An 11,022-nucleotide genomic window follows, 5' to 3' on the forward strand; every position below is an offset into this window, starting at 1 on the left:
GCAATCCTTTTTAGTCTCTGAATCAGATTTTTGCTCAGGTCCCTCAATTTCAGCCAGAAAATACCTGAAATCACAGAAAAACACACAAACTCATAGTAAAGTCCAGAAAGGTGAATTTTAACTAAAAACTAATAAAAATATACTAAAAACTAACTAGATCATACTAAAAACATACTAAAAACAATGCCAAAAAGCGTACAAATTATCCGCTCATCACAACACCAAACTTAAATTGTTGCTTGTCCTCAAGCAACTGAAAATCAAATAAGATAAAAAGAAGAGAATATGCAATGAATTCCAAAAACATCTATGAAGATCAGTATTAATTAGATGAGCGGGGCTTTTAGCTTTTTGCCTCTGAACAGTTTTGGCATCTCACTCTATCCCTTGAAATTCAGAATGATTGGCTTCTTTAGGAACTCAGAATCCAGATAGTGTCATTGATTCTCCTAGTTAAGTATGATGATTCTTGAACACAGCTACTTATTGAGTCTTGGCCGTGGCCCAAAGCACTCTGTCTTCCAGTATTACCACCGGATACATACATGCCACAGACACATAATTGGGTGAACCTTTTCAGATTGTGACTCAGCTTTGCTAGAGTCCCCAATTAGAGGTGTCCAGGGTTCTTAAGCACACTCTTTTTTCCTTGGATCACAACTTTATTTCTTTCTTTTTCTTTCTTTTTCTTTCTTTTTTCTCTTTCCTTTTCTTTCTCTTTTTTTTTCGAATTTTTTTTCTTTTTCTTCTTCCTCTTTTTTTTTTATATTCACTGCTTTTTCTTGCTTCAAGAATCATTTTTATGATTTTTCAGATCCTCAGTAACATGTCTCCTTTTTCATCATTCTTTCAAGAGCCAACATTCATGAACCACAAATTCAAAAGACATATGCACTGTTTAAGCATACATTCAGAAAACAAAAGTATTGCCACCACATCAAAATAATTAAACTGTTATAAAATTCAAAATTCATGCAATTCTTATCTTTTTCAATTAAGAACATTTTTTTATTCAAGAAAGGTGATGGATTCATAGGACATTCATAACTTTAAGGCATAGACACTAAGACACTAATGATCACAAGACACAAACATAGATAAACATAAGCATAATTTTCGAAAAACAGGAAAATAAAGAACAGGGAAATTAAAGAATGGGTCCACCTTAGTGATGGCGGCTTGTTCTTCCTCTTGAAGATTCTATGGAGTGCTTGAGCTCCTCAATGTCTCTTCCTTGTCTTTGTTGCTCCTCTCTCATGATTCTTTGATCTTCTTTAATTTCATGGAGGATGATGGAGTGTTCTTGGTGCTCCACCCTTAGTTGTCCCATGTTGGAACTCAATTCTCATTGGGAGGTGTTTAGTTGCTCCCAATAGTTTTGTGGAGGAAAGTGCATCCCTTGAGGAATCTCAGGGATCTCATGATGAGTGGGGCCTCTTGTGTGCTCCATCCTCTTCTTAGTGATGGGCTTGTCCTCATCAATGGGGATGTCTCCCTCTATGTCAACTCCAACTGAATAACAGAGGTGACAAATGAGATGAGGAAAGGCTAACCTTGCCAAGGTAGAGGACTTGTCCGCCACCTTATAAAGTTCTTGAGCTATAACCTCATGAACTTCTATTTCTTCTCCAATCATGATAGCCCGGTCTATAGTAACTTCGGACCGGTTGCTAGTGGGAATGATTGAGCGTTGGATAAACTCCAACCATCCCCTAGCCACGGGCTTGAGGTCATGCCTTCTCAATTGAACCGGCTTCCCTCTTGAATCTCTCTTCCATTGGGCACCCTCTTCACAAATGTCTATGAGGACTTAGTCCAACCTTTGATCAAAGTTGACCCTTCTAGTGTAAGGGTGTTCATTTCCTTGCATCATGGGCAAGTTGAATGCCAACCTTACATTTTCCGGACTAAAATCCAAGTATTTCCCCCGAACCATTGTAAGCCAATTCTTTGGATCCGGGTTCACACTTTGATCATGGTTCTTGGTGATCCATGCATTGGCATAGAACTCTTGAACCATTAAGATTCCGACTTGTTGAATGGGGTTGGTAAGAACTTCCCAACCTCTCCTTCGGATCTCATGTCGGATCTCCGGATATTCACTCTTTTTGAGTTTGAAAGGGACCTCGGGGATCACCTTCTTCAAGGCCACAACTTCATAGAAGTGGTCTTGATGCACCCTTGAGATGAATCTTTCCATCTCCCATGACTCGGAGGTGAAGGCTTTTGCCTTCCCTTTCCTCTTTCTAGAGGTTTCTCCGGCCTTGGATGCCATAAATGGTTATGGAAAAACAAAAAGCAATGCTTTTACCACACCAAACTTAAAAGGTTTGCTCGTCCTCGAGCAAAAGAAGAAAGAAAGAGAGTAGAAGAAGAAGAAATGAAGGAGATGGAGATGGCTTTGTGGTTTGAATTTGAATGGTGAGGTAGGTGGGGTTTTATGAAGGATGGATGTGAGTGTTGAAGAGAAAGATGGGATTTGATAGGTGAAGGGTTTTTGGGGAAGAGGTGTTGAGGTGATTGGTGAATGGGTGAAGAAGAGAGAGAATGGTGGGGTAGGTGGGGATCCTGTGGAGTCCACAGATCCTGAGGTGTCAAGGAAAAGTCATCCCTGCACCAAGTGGTGAGCAAAATTGCTCTTTGTGCCAATTCTGGCGTTAAACGCCGGGCTGGTGCCCATTTCTGGCGTTTAACGCCAAGTTCTTGCCCTTTACTGGCGTTTAACGCCAGTCTGGTGCCCCTTTCTGGCGTTAAATGCCCAGAATGGTGCCAGACTGGGCGTTAAACGCCCACCTGCTAGCCTTACTGGCGTTTAAATGCCAGCAAGATCTTCCTCCAGGGTGTGCTGTTTTTCTTCCTATTTTTCATTCTGTTTTTGCTTTTTCAATTGATTTTGTAACTTCTCATGATCATCAACCTACAGAAAACATAAAATAACAAAAGAAAAATGGATAAAATATAACATTGGGTTGCCTCCCAACAAGCGCTTCTTTAATGTCATTAGCTTGACAGTGGGCTCTCATGGAGCCTCACAGATACTCAGAGCAATGTTGGAACCTCCCAACACCAAACTTAGAGTTTGAATGTGGGGGTTCAACACCAAACTTAGAAGTTGGTTGTGGCCTCCCAACACCAAACTTAGAGTTTGACTGTGAGGGCTCTGTTTGACTCTGTTTCGAGAGAAGCTCTTCATGCTTCCTCTCCATGGTGACAGAGGGATATCCTTGAGCCTTAAACACCAAGGATTCTTCATTCACTTGAATGATCAATTCTCCTCTATCAACATCAATCACAGCCTTTGCTGTGGCTAAGAAGGGTCTGCCAAGGATGATGGATTCATCCATGCACTTCCCAGTCTCTAGGACTATGAAATCAGCAGGGATGTAATGGTCTTCAACCTTTACCAGAACATCCTCTACAAGTCCATAGGCTTGTTTTCTTGAATTGTCTACCATCTCTAGTGAGATTTTTGCAGCTTGTACCTCAAAGATCCCTAGCTTCTCCATTACAGAGAGAGGCATGAGGTTTACACTTGACCCTAAGTCACACAAGGCCTTCTTGAAGGTCATGGTGCCTATGGCACATGGTATTGAAAACTTCCCAGGGTCTTGTCTCTTTTGAGGTAATTTCTGCCTAGACAAGTTATCCAGTTCTTTGGTGAGCAAAGGGGGTTCATCCTCCCAAGTCTCATTTCCAAATAACTTGTCATTTAGCTTCATGATTGCTCCAAGGTATTTAGCAACTTGCTTTTTAGTGACATATTCATCCTCTTCAGAGGAAGAATACTCATCAGAGCTCATGAATGGCAAAAGTAAATTCAATAGAATCTCTATGGTCTCATTTTGAGCCTCAGATTCCCGTGGTTCCTCATTGGGGAACTCATTGGAGGCCAGTGGACGTCCATTGAGGTCTTCCTCAGTGGCGTTCACTGCCTCTTCCTCCTCTCCAAATTCGGCCATGTTGATGGCCTTGCACTCTCCTTTTGGATTTTCTTCTGTATTGCTTGGAAGAGTACTAGGAGAGAGTTCAGTAATTTTCTTACTCAACTGTCCCACTTGTGCCTCCAAATTTCTAATGGAGGACCTTGTTTCAGTCATGAAACTTTGAGTGGTTTTGATTAGATCAGAGACCATGGTTGCTAAGTCAAAGGTGTTCTACTTAGAACTCTCTGTCTGTTGCTGAGAAGATGATGGAAAAGGCTTGCCACTGCTAAACCTGTTTCTTCCACCATTGTTATTGTTGAAACCTTGTTGAGGTCTCTGTTGATCCTTCCATGAAAGATTTGGATGATTTCTCCATGAAGGATTATAGGTGTTTCCATAGGGTTCTCCCATGTAATTCACCTCTTCCATTGAAGGGTTCTCAGGATCATAAGCTTCTTCTTCAGATGAAGCTTCCTTAGTACTGCTTGGTGCATTTTGCATTCCAGACAGACTTTGAGAAATCAAATTGACTTGCTGAGTCAATATCTTATTCTGAGCCAATATGGCATTCAGAGTATCAATCTCAAGAACTCCTTTCTTCTGATTCATCCCATTGTTCACAGGATTCCTTTCAGAAGTGTACATGAATTGGTTATTTGCAACCATTTCAATTAGTTCTTGAGCTTCCGTAGGCGTCTTCTTCAGATGAAGAGATCCTCCAGCAGAGCTATCCAAAGACATCTTGGATAGTTCAGAGCGACCATCATAGAAAATACCTATGATGCTCCATTCAGAAAGCATATCAGAGGGACACTTTCTGATCAATTGTTTGTATCTTTCCCAAGCTTTATAGGGGGATTCTCCTTCCTTCTGTCTGAAGGTTTGGACTTCCACTCTAAGCTTACTCAATTTTTGAGGTGGAAAGAACTTTGCCAAGAAGGCATTGACTAGCTTTTCCCAAGAGTTCAGGCTTTCTTTAGGTTGTGAGTCCAACCATATTCTAGCTCTGTCTCTTACTGCAAAAGGGAATAGCATAAGTCTGTAGACCTCAGGGTCAACCCCATTGGTCTTGACAGTGTCACAGATTTGCAAGAATTCAGCTAAAAACTGATGAGGATCTTCCAATGGAAGTCCATGGAACTTGCAATTCTGTTGCATTAGAGAAACTAATTGAGGCTTAAGCTCAAAGTTGTTTGCTCCAATGGCAGGGATAGAGATGCTTCTCCCATAGAAGTCGGGAGTAGGTGCAGTAAAGTCACCCAGCACCTTCCTTGCATTGTTGGCATTGTTGTTGTTTTCGGCTGCCATGTGTTCTTCTTCTTTGAAGATTTCTGTTAGGTCCTTTACAGAGAATTGTGCCTTAGCTTCTCTTAGCTTTCGCTTCAAGGTCCTTTCAGGTTCAGGATCAGCCTCAACAAGAATTCTTTTGTCTTTGCTTCTGCTCATATGAAAGAGAAGAGAATAAGAAAATATGGAATCCTCTATGTCACAGTATAGAGATTCCTTGATGTGTCAGAGGAAAAGAAAAATAGAAGGCAGAAGTAGAATAATTCGAACTTATCAAGAGAGATGGAGTTCGAATTGTTCATTGAGAAATAGTGTTAGTCCATAAATAGAAGGATATGAGAAGAAGGGAAGTAATTTTCGAAAATTAAGTAAAAGATTTTGAAAACATTTTGAAAAACATTAGTTGATTTTCGAAAACCAAGAGTGGAAAAGAAATCAAGTGATTTTTGAAAAAGATTTTGAAATTAGAAATCAAAAAGATTTGATTGAAAACTATTTTGAAAAGGATGTGATTGAGAAGATATGATTTGAAAAACATTTTAAAAATATTTGATTTTAAAAATTAATAACTTGGCTAACAAGAAAAGATATGATTCAAACATTAAACCTTTCTCAACAGAAAAGGCAACATACTTGAAATGTTGAATCAAATCATTAATTGATAGCAAGTATTTTTTGAAAATAGAAAGAAATTGATTTTGAAAAAGATTTGATTGAAAGGATTTGATTTGAAAAAGATTTGATTTTGAAAAAATTTTGAAAACTAAAAAAAATTTGATTTGAAAACAAAATCTTCCCTCTTGTGCCATCCTGGCGTTAAACGCCCAGAATGGTGCACATTCTGGCGTTTAACGCCCAAACTACTACCCTTTTGGGCGTTAAACGCCCAGCCAGGCACCCTGGCTGGCGTTTAAACGCCAGTTTGCCTTCCTCACTGGGTGTTTTGAACGCCCAGCTTCTTCTGTGTAATTCCTCTGCAGTATGTTCTGAATCTTCAATTCTCTGTATTATTGACTTGAAAAGACACAAATTAAAAATATTTTTGGATTTTTAGTAATAAGGAATAATTAAAATGCAACTAAAATCAAATAACAATGCATGCAAGACACCAAACTTAGCAGTTTGTATACTACTGACACCAACAAAATGAGAATGCATATGAGAAACAACAAAACACTCAAGTCAAGAGAATTCAAAGATCAGAGTAATGAAATCATCAAGAACATCTTGAAGATCACTTAAGACACATGCATGAATGCAAAAAGAACAGAAACATGCAATTGACACCAAACTTATCATGAGACTCTAGACTCAAACAAGAAATTTTTGGATTTTATGATTTTGTAATTTTTTTGTGCTTTTTCGAAAATTAAGTGGAAAAGAAAATAAAGGCATCAAAATTCTTAATGAGAATTCCAGGAATCATGCAATGTTTAGTCTAAGACTCCGGTCCAGGAATTAGACATGGCTTCACAGCCAGCCAAGCTTTCAAAGAAAGCTTCGGTCCAAAACACTAGACATGGCCAATGGCCAGCCAAGCCTTAGCAGATCACTGCTCCAACAGCAAGATTGATAGAAATCAACAAGCTCTTGTGATGATGAGTTGAAACCTCGGTCCAATAAAATTAGACATGGCTTCACAGCCAGCCAGACTTCAACAGATCATCATGAAACTCTAGAATTCATTCTTAAGAACTCTGAAAAAAAAATACCTAATCTAAGCAACAAGATGAACCGTCAGTTGTCCAAACTCAACAATCCCCGGCAACGGCGCCAAAAACTTGGTGCACGAAATTGTGATCATCAATGGCGCCATCAACATGGTACGCACAATTGTAATCTCACTTCTTTATCACAACTTCGCACAACTAACCAGCAAGTGTACTGGGTCGTCCAAGTAATAAACCTTACGCGAGTAAGGGTCGATCCCACAGAGATTGTTGGTATGAAGCAAGCTATGGTCACCTTGTAAATCTTAGTCAGGCAAACTCAAATGGATATGAATGATGAATAAAACATAAAGATAAAGATAGAGATACTTATGTAATTCATTGGTAGGAATTTCAGATAAGCGTATGAAGATGCTTGGTCCCTTCCGTCTCTCTACTTTCCTACTGTCTTCATCCAATCCTTCTTACTCCTTTCCATGGCAAGCTTATGCAAGGGTTTCACCGTTGTCAGTGGCTACCTCCCATCCTCTCAGTGGAAATGTTCAACGCACCCTGTCACGGCACGGCTATCCATCTGTCGGTTCTCAATTAGGCCGGAATAGAATCCAGTGATTCTTTTGCGTCTGTCACTAACGCCCCGCCCTCAGGAGTTTGAAGCTCGTCACAGTCATTCAATCATCGAATCCTACTCAGAATACCACAGACAAGGTTTAGACCTTCCGGATTCTCTTGAATGCCGCCATCAATTCTAGCCTATACCACGAAGACTCTGATCTCACGGAATGGCTGGCTCGGTTGTCAGGCGAGCGCTCGGTTGTCAGGCGATCAACCATGCATCGTGTATCAGGAATCCAAGAGATATCCACCCAATCTAAGGTAGAACGGAGGTGGTTGTCAGGCACACGTTCATAGGTGAGAATGATGATGAGTGTCACGGATCATCACATTCATCAAGTTGAAGAACAAGTGATATCATAGAACAAGAACAAGCGGAATTGAATAGAAGAACAATAGTAATTGCATTAATACTCGAGGTACAGCAGAGCTCCACACCTTAATCTATGGTGTGTAGAAACTCCACCGTTGAAAATACATAAGAACAAGGTCTAGGCATGGCCGAATGGCCAGCCTCCCAAAGTGATCAAAAGATCTAAAGATCAAAAGATTCCAAAGATCAGAAGATTAAAATACAATAGTAAAAGGTCCTATATATAGAGAACTAGTAGCCTAGGGTGTACAGAGATGAGTAAATGACATAAAAATCCACTTCCGGGCCCACTTGGTGTGTGCTTGGGCTGAGCATTGAAGCATTTTCGTGTAGAGACTCTTCTTGGAGTTAAACGCCAGCTTTGGTGCCAGTTTGGGCGTTTAACTCCCATTCTTGTGCCAGTTCCGGCGTTTAACGCTGGGAATTCTGAGGGTGACTTTGAGCGCCGGTTTGGGCCATCAAATCTTGGGCAAAGTATGGACTATCATATATTGCTGGAAAGCCCAGGATGTCTACTTTCCAACGCCGTTGAGAGCGCGCCAATTGGGCTTCTGTAGCTCCAGAAAATCTACTTCGAGTGCAGGGAGGTCAGAATCCAACAGCATCTGCAGTTGTTTTTAGTCTCTGAATCAGATTTTTGCTCAGGTCCCTCAATTTCAGCCAAAAAATACCTGAAATCACAGAAAAACACACAAGCTCATAGTAAAGTCCAGAAAGGTGAATTTTAACTAAAAACTAATAAAAATATACTAAAAACTAACTAGATCATACTAAAAACATACTAAAAACAATGCCAAAAAGCGTACAAATTATCCGCTCATCAAGGGCCCAAAAGAATAAAATCCTGGCCTAAGTGGCTAAATTAGGCTGTTCCTAACCATGTGCTTGTGTCATGAAGGTCAAAGTGAAAAGCTTAAGGCTGAGTGGTTAAAGTCATGATCCAAAGCAAAAAGAGTGTGCTTAAGAGCTGAGTCACAATCTGAAAAGGTTCATCCAGTTATGTGTCTGTGGCATTTATGTATCTGGTGGAAATATTGGAAAACAAGATGCTTAGGGTCATGCCAAGACTCATAAGTAGCTGTGTTCAAGAATCAACATACTGAACTAGGAGAATCAATAACACTATCTAAATTCTGAGTTCCTTTGGATGCCAATCATTCTGAACTTCAAAGGATAAAGTGAGATGCCAAAACTATTTAGAAGAAAAAAGCTACTAGTCCCGCTCATCTAATTGGAACTAAGCTTCATTGATGTTTTGGAATTTATTCTATATTCTCATCTAATTATGAACTGTATCTGAAAAATAACAACAAAGTATGGAATGAGAACCGGAGGCTCTCAGTATGGTAACAGTGCCCAATGATGTAAGATGTAAGGCTCCGGGATGCCGAAAGAAATCCTAGAATTTCACATCACATACGGATATTCAAGCTTAAAACAAAATAAATAAATAAAGAACATAAACCATAAATAAGGTTATCTAAACTCAGGGGAATCCTAACAAATACTAATCACACCACTGTATCCCATAGCCTTCGGCAACCTAACCTCCATGCGATCCCATCGCCACCGCCTACCTAACCTCTTTAGTGCCAAACAATCACAATTAATGCAAGAAAGGAATACACAGATAGTAATCATATATAACAAGTAATTCAAGAAGCATGTAGGCATATTATACAATTAGACAAACTCAAGTAATCAAAGCAAACAAGCATATAGAAGATGCATATGATGAATGTCTATCCTATTGGCTCATGATATCACTTGTCGGTCTATAAATACCAACCCGACACATCCTCCTGAATGTAGCCTTTTCTGCCACGCCAGAGATATAGTGCCCTGTACCCGCATGCAGCAGCGAATCTGTGATGAGCGGATAATTTATATGCTTTTTGGCATTGTTTTTTGGTAGGTTTTAGTATGTTCTAGTTTCTTTTTAGTATATTTTAATTAGTTTTTATGCAAAAATCACATTTTTGGACTTTAATATAAGTTTGTGTGTTTTTCTGTAATTTCAGCTATTTTCTGGCTAAAATTGAGGGACCTGAGCAAAAGTCTGATTCAGAGGCTGAGAAAGGACAACAGATGCTGTTGGATTCTATCCCTCCTGCACTCGAAGTGGATTTTTCGGATCTACAGAAGTCTAATTGGTGCGTTCTTAATTGCGTTGGAAAGTAGACATTGATGAGCGGATAATTTATACGCTTTTTGGCATTGTTTTTAGATAGTTTTTAGTAGGATCTAGCTACTTTTTAGTATATTTTTTGTAGTTTTTAAGCAAAATTCACATTTCTGGACTTACTATGAGTTTGTGTATTTTTATGTGATTTCAGGTATTTTCTGGCTGAAATTGAAGGACCTGAGCAAAAATCTGATTCAGAGGCTGAAAAAGGATTGCTGATGCTGTTGGATTCTGACCTCTCTGCACTCGAAATGGATTTTTTGGAGCTACAAAAACCTAAATGGCGCGCTCTTGATTGCGTTGGAAAGTAGATATTCAGGGCTTTCCAACAATATATAATAGTCCATACTTTTCTCGAGTTTTGACGTTGCAAATTGGCGTTCAAACTCCAATTCCCTGCCCTATTCTGGCGTTGAACGCCAGAAACAGGTTACAAGATAGAGTTAAACGCCTAAAACAAGCTGCAAACTGGCGTTTAACTCCAAAAAAAGTCTCTACACTTGAAAGCTTCAATGCTCAGCCCAAGAACATGCCAAGTGGGCCCGGAAGTGGATTTCTGCATTATTTACTTATTTCTGTAAACCCTAATAATTAGTCTAGTATAAATAGGATCTTTCACTATTGTATTAGACATGCTGGGATCTTTGATAAGTTTTATGCTATCTTAGACATTGGGGGCTCGCCTCATAGCCATACCTGGACCATCATCACTTATGTATTTTCAGTGGTGGAGTTTCTACAAACCATAGATTAAGGTGTGGAGCTCTGCTATTCCTCGAGTATTAATACAAAGTACTATTGTTTTTCTATTCAATTAAGGCTTATTCTTATTCTAAGATGTTCACTCGCACTTCAACCTGATGAATGTGATGATCCGTGACACTCATCACCATTCTCACTTATGAATGCGTGCCTGACAAACACTTTCGTTCTACCTGCGAAAGCTAGAGTGTGTATCTCTTGGATTCC

Source organism: Arachis hypogaea, chromosome 3 (assembly GCF_003086295.3).
Source record: "Arachis hypogaea cultivar Tifrunner chromosome 3, arahy.Tifrunner.gnm2.J5K5, whole genome shotgun sequence".
Taxonomy (NCBI): domain Eukaryota; kingdom Viridiplantae; phylum Streptophyta; class Magnoliopsida; order Fabales; family Fabaceae; genus Arachis; species Arachis hypogaea.